Below are 6000 nucleotides of genomic sequence, written 5' to 3' on the forward strand. Positions count from 1 at the left end.
TAAAAATCCCATCCTTTGTTTAACTACCTTACTGAGCACCTTACGTATGTCAAGCACCATTCTGGGCAAAGAGTTAATTAAGCAGTTTCTACCCAGAAAAAGCTTCAATTTTCTTGTGTAAAAATGAGATTAAAAGTCCCACCTGGGAGAGGAGCTTCAAGATGGCGGAAGAGTAAGACGCGGAGATCACTTTCCTCCCCACAGATACACCAGAAATACATCTACACGTGGAACAACTCCTACAGAACAACTACTGAACACTGGCAGAAGACCTCAGACCTCCCAAAAGGCAAGAAACTCCCCACATACCTGGGGAGGGCAAAAGAAAAAAGAATAAACAGAGACAAAAGAATAGGGACGGGACCTGCACCTCTGGGAGGGTGCCGTGAAGGAGGAAAGGTTTCCACACACTAGGAGCCCCTTCGCGGGCGGAGACTGCAGGTGGCGGAGTGGGGAGCTTGGGGGCCACGGAGGAGAGCGCAGCAACAGGGGTGCGGAGGGCAAAGCGGAGAGATTCCCGCGCAGAGGATCGGTGCCAACCGGCACTCACCAGCCCGAGAGGCTTGTTTGCTCACCCGCCGGGGCGGGCGGGGCTGGGAGCTGAGGCTTGGGCTTCGGTCGGAGCGCAGGGAGAGGACTGGTGTTGGCGGCTTGAACATAGCCTGAAGGGGTTAGTGCACCACGGCTAGCCGGGAGGGAGTCCAGGGAAAAGTCTGGCCCTGCCGAATAGGCAAGAGACAATTGTTTCAGGGTGCGGGAGGAGAGGGGGTTCAGAGCACCATCTAAATGAGCTCCAGAGGCGGGTGCGAGCCACGGCTAACAGCGCGGACCCCAGAGACGGGCATGAGACGCTAAGGCTGCTGCTGCCGCCCCAAGAAGCCTGTGTGTGAGCACAGGTCACTCTTACACCTCCCCTCTAGGAGCCTGTGCAGCCCACCACTGCCAGGGTCCCGGGATCCAGGGACAACTTCCCCGGGAGAATGCACGGCACACCTCAGGCTGGTGCAACGTCACGCAGGTTCGCCCCGCATCCTCACCCCTCCCCCCCCCCCGGCCTGAGTGAGCCAGAGCCCCCGAAGCAGCTGCTCCTTTAACCCCATCCTGTCTGAGTGAAGAACAGATGCCCTCAGGTGACCTACACGCATAAACAAAATTGATAAACCATTACCCAGAATCATCAAGAAAAAAGGGAGAAGACTCAAATCAATAGAATTAGAAATGAAAAAGGAGAAGTAACAACTGACACTGCAAAAATACAAAGAATCGTGAGAGATTACTACAAGCAACTATATGCCAATAAAATGGACAACCTGGAAAAAATGGACAAATTCTTAGAAATGCACAACCTTCTGAGACTGAACCAGGAAGAAATAGAAAATATGAACAGACCAATCACAACACTGAAATTGAAACTGTGATTAAAAATCTTCCAACAAACAAAAGCCCAGGACCAGATGGCTTCACAGGCGCATTCTATCAAACTTTAGAGAAGAGCTAACACCTATCGTTCTCAAACTCTTCCAAAATATAGCAGAGGGAGGAACACTCCCAAACTCATTCTACGAGGCCACCATCACCTTGATACCAAAACCAGACAAGGATGTCACAAAGAAAGAAAACTGCAGGCCAATATCCCTGATGAACATAGATGCAAAAATCCTCAACAAAATACTAGCAAACAGGATCCAACAGCATATTAAAAGGATCACACACCATGATCAAGTGGGATTTATCCCAGGGATGCAAGGATTCTTCAATATACACAAATCAATCAATGTGATACACCATATTAACAAATTGAAGGAGAAAAACCATATGATCATCTCAACAGATGCAGAGAAAGCTTTTGACAAAATTCAACACCCATTTATGATAAAAACTCGCCAGAAAGTAGGCATAGAGGGAACTTTCCTCAACATAATAAAGGCCATATATGACAAACCCACAGCCAACATCGTCCTCAATGGTGAAAAACTGAAACCATTTCCACTAAGATCAGGAACAAGACAAGGTTGCCCACTCTCACCACTATTATTCAACATAGTTTTGGAAGTTTTAGCCACACAATCTGAGAAGAAAAAGAAATAAAAGGAATCCAAATCGGAAAACAAGAAGTAAAACTGTCACTGTTTGCAGATGACATGATACTATACATAGAGAATCCTAAAGATGCTACCAGAAAACTACTGGAGCTAGTCGATGAATTTGGTAAAGTAGCAGGATACAAAATTAATGCACAGAAATATCTTGCATTCCTATACACTAAGGATGAAGAATCTGAAAGTGAAATTAAGAAAACACTCCCATTTACCATTACAACAAAAAGAATAAAATATCTAGGAATAAACCTACCTAAGGAGTCAAAAGACCTGTATACAGAAAATTATAAGACACCAATGAAAGAAATTAAAGATGATACAAACAGATGGAGAGATATACCATGTTCTTGGATTGGAAGAATCAGCACTGTGAAAATGACTCCACTACCCAAAGCAATCTACAGATTCAATGCAAGCCCTATCAAACTACCAATGGCATTTTTCACAGAACTAGAACAAAAAATTTCACAATTTGTATGGAAACACAAAAGACCCCGAATAGCCAAAGTAATCTTGAAAAAGAAAAATGGAGCTGGAGGAATCAGGCTCCCTGACTTCAGACTACACTTCAAAGCTACAGTAATCAAGACAGTATGGTACTGGCACAAAAACAGAAACATAGATCAATGGAACAGGATTGAAAGCCCAGAGATAAGCCCATGCACATATGGTCACATTATCTTTGATAAAAGAGGCAAGAATATTCAGTGCAGAAAAGACAGCCTCTTCAATAAATGGTGCTGGGAAAACTGGACAGCTACATGTAAAAGAATGAAATTAGAACACTCCCTAACACCATACACAAAAATAAACTCAAAATGGATTAAAGACCTAAATGTAAAGCCAGACGCTATCAAACTCTTAGAGGAAAACATAGCAGAACACTGTATGACATAAATCACAGCAAGATCCTTTTTGAACCACCTCCTAGAGAAATGGAAATAAAAACAAAAATAAACAAATGGGACCTAATGAAACTTAAAAGCTTTTGCACAGCAAAGGAAACCATAAACAAGACAAAAAGACAACCCTCAGAATGGGAGAAAATATTTGCAAATGAAGCAACTGACAAAGGATTAATCTCCAAAATTTACAAGCAGCTCATGCAGCTCAATATCAAAAAAACAAGCAACCCAATCCAAAAATGGGCAGAAGACCTAAATAGACATTTCTCCAAAGAAGACATACAGATGGCCAAGAAGCACATGAAAACCTGCTCAACATCACTAATTATTACAGAAATGCAAATCAAAACTACAATGAGATATCATCTCACACCGGTCAGAATGGCCATCACCAAAAAATCTACAAACAATAAATGCTGGAGAGGGTGGGGAGAAAAGGAACCCTCTTGCACTGTTGGTGGGAATGTAAACTGATACAGCCACTATGGAGAACAGTATGGAGGTTCCTTAAAAAGCTAAAAATAGAACTACCATATGACCCAGCAATCCCACTACTGGGCATATACCCTGAGAAATCCATAATTCAAAAAGAGTCATGTACCACAGTGTTCATTGCAGCACTATGTACAATAGCCAGGACATGGAAGCAACCTAAGTGTCCATCAACAGAGGAATGGATAAAGAAGATGTGGCACATATATACAGTGGAATATTACTCAGCCATAAAAAGAAACGAAATTGAGTTATTTGTAGTGAGGTGGATGGACCTAGCGTCTGTCATACAGAGTGAAGTAAGTCAGAAAGAGAAAAACAAATACCGTATGCTAACACATATATATGGTATCTAAAAAAAAAAAGATCATGAAGAACCTAGGGGCAAGACGGGAATAAAGACACAGACCTACTAGAGAATGGACTTGAGGACACGGGGAGGGGGAAGGGTAAGCTGGGACAAAGTGAGAGAGTGGCATGGACATATATACACTACCAAACGTAAAATAGATAGCTAGTGGGAAGCAGCTGCATAGCACACGGAGATCAGCTTGGTGCTTTGTGACCACCTAAGGGTGGGAGGGGTGGGATAGGGAGGGTGGGAGGGAGGGAGACGCAAGAGGGAAGAGATATGGGGATATATGTATATGTATAACTGATTAACTTTGTTATAAAGCAGAAACTAACACACCATTGTAAAGCAATTATACTCCAATAAAGATGTTATATAAAGAAAAAAGTCCCACCCCACCAAAAAAAAAAAAGGGGGCTAAATAAATGATAACTATTATTAGCTATTATTAAACATTCGTGGTACAACACAATATTTTAGCAATATGCAATCCTTAATCTCAACTCTGAGTCCCAGGGAAGCAATTTACATTTCATATCTGAAAACTTAAAGCATTTATGTTGTAATTTTATATAGCTGTGTGTGGACCATTTCTTCCTAGAGATGCAGCTGAACCAACCGAGCGTCTGCCCTACTTAGGCCTGGGTCCGAGAAGAGGAGAAAACGAAGCTCACGGGTGCGGCCAGCTGTGCTGAGACATTTATCGACAACGTCCGCACAACGCAGCCCAGAGCTCCCCAGGGCCTGAGCACCTGAACTCAACCTTCCAGGTCCAGTGCCTCCATCACTGACGTGGGACCCAGCTCCCACATCCCGTCCCGCCCAGAAGTCCCTTCCGCACCTGCTCCACAAATGCACGCTGCGTCTTGGACAGGTGACAGTGACCACAAAGCATTGGGCACAGAATGGCTGTGTGGCAGCGATGGAGAGAAACCACACAAAATTAACTGCGGCAGGACTGTGACTGCCCAAGTTGCCATCAGTGCCTGGGAGCCTGTGTGTCGGGGAGAGACAGGCAAACAGGTGACATGGCCACCAGTCAGCGCTGGGACAGGGGGAGGTGACGCCTGGGAGAACAGTGGCGGACGGTCCCGTCCAGATACAAGGAAGCACTGGCACCGGCGTAAGAACCATGCCCTGGGCACCAGGGACCTGCCCGTGGGGATAACTGCATGGCGGCCTTGGTGGAGCCAGCGTGCTGCAGGGCCACGTGCCCTGTGGGGACCAGAGCGTCCGGGTGTCACGAGGGGGATCCAGGGCGGTGCTGAGCCACGCCTGCCGAGCTGGGGGTGGCGCGACCCTTGTGTTACAGGCCGGGGTCCTGAGCAGGGGTCACAGCCCCTGGGGGCTTGGGGTGGGCTCTGGGGATCAAGGCCACCTTCCTGGGACAAGGGCTTCACTTTATTACAGAATTACAGGTCGGTTCTCAAAGTGAAACGGGACGTATTGTGTAGTAGAAATAAGGATCATTAAAATTGAAAAGAAAACGCAGTGGGAACTTGACACCCACAAGCCCCCTCTGGTCAAGCACTGGGATGTCCCACCCGTCCCCTCCTCACCCTCCCAGCTCTTGGGTGAAAAATGTGGACTCTTATCCAATCCCAAAGTCAGTCAGTTCTACCTGAAAGCAAGACGGCTCTCCCCACCCCGTCATCCTACTCTGAGAGAAGTCACTACCCATGACTGGGTGCAGATGTACAACTGCTAAAACTTTACCCCCGATGAAACTACCCACCCTGTGCCCAGCTTGGTGACGTAACAAGAAAAAATGTATTTAAAAACCATCCTGGGCTTCCCTGGTGGTGCAGTGCTTGAGAGTCCGCCTGCCGATGCAGGGGACACGGGTTCGTGCCCCTGTCCGGGAGGATCCCACATGCCGTGGAGCAGCTGGGCCCGTGAGCCATGGCCGCTGAGCCTGTGCGTCTGGAGCCTGTGCTCCGCAACGGGAGAGGCCACGACAGTGAGAGGTCCGTGTACCGCAAAAAAAAAAGAAAAAATCCTAAGTGGATCTTCCCCACTGTGGATGGCCTGAGGCCCTGGACACTTCAGGATTAAAGCCAAACAGTAAAAGAAACCAACGGTGACTGAGCTTAACCAGCAACGTCAATAAGAGGAAAAGTCAATGCAGGCGTTGTTTGGAAGCTGTTAATCT

The sequence above is a fragment of the Aethalodelphis obliquidens genome, unplaced genomic scaffold (genome assembly GCF_003676395.1).
Source record: "Aethalodelphis obliquidens isolate GAN/ISIS:26980383/991018 unplaced genomic scaffold, ASM367639v1 scaffold33, whole genome shotgun sequence".
NCBI classification, from domain to species: Eukaryota; Metazoa; Chordata; class Mammalia; order Artiodactyla; family Delphinidae; genus Aethalodelphis; species Aethalodelphis obliquidens.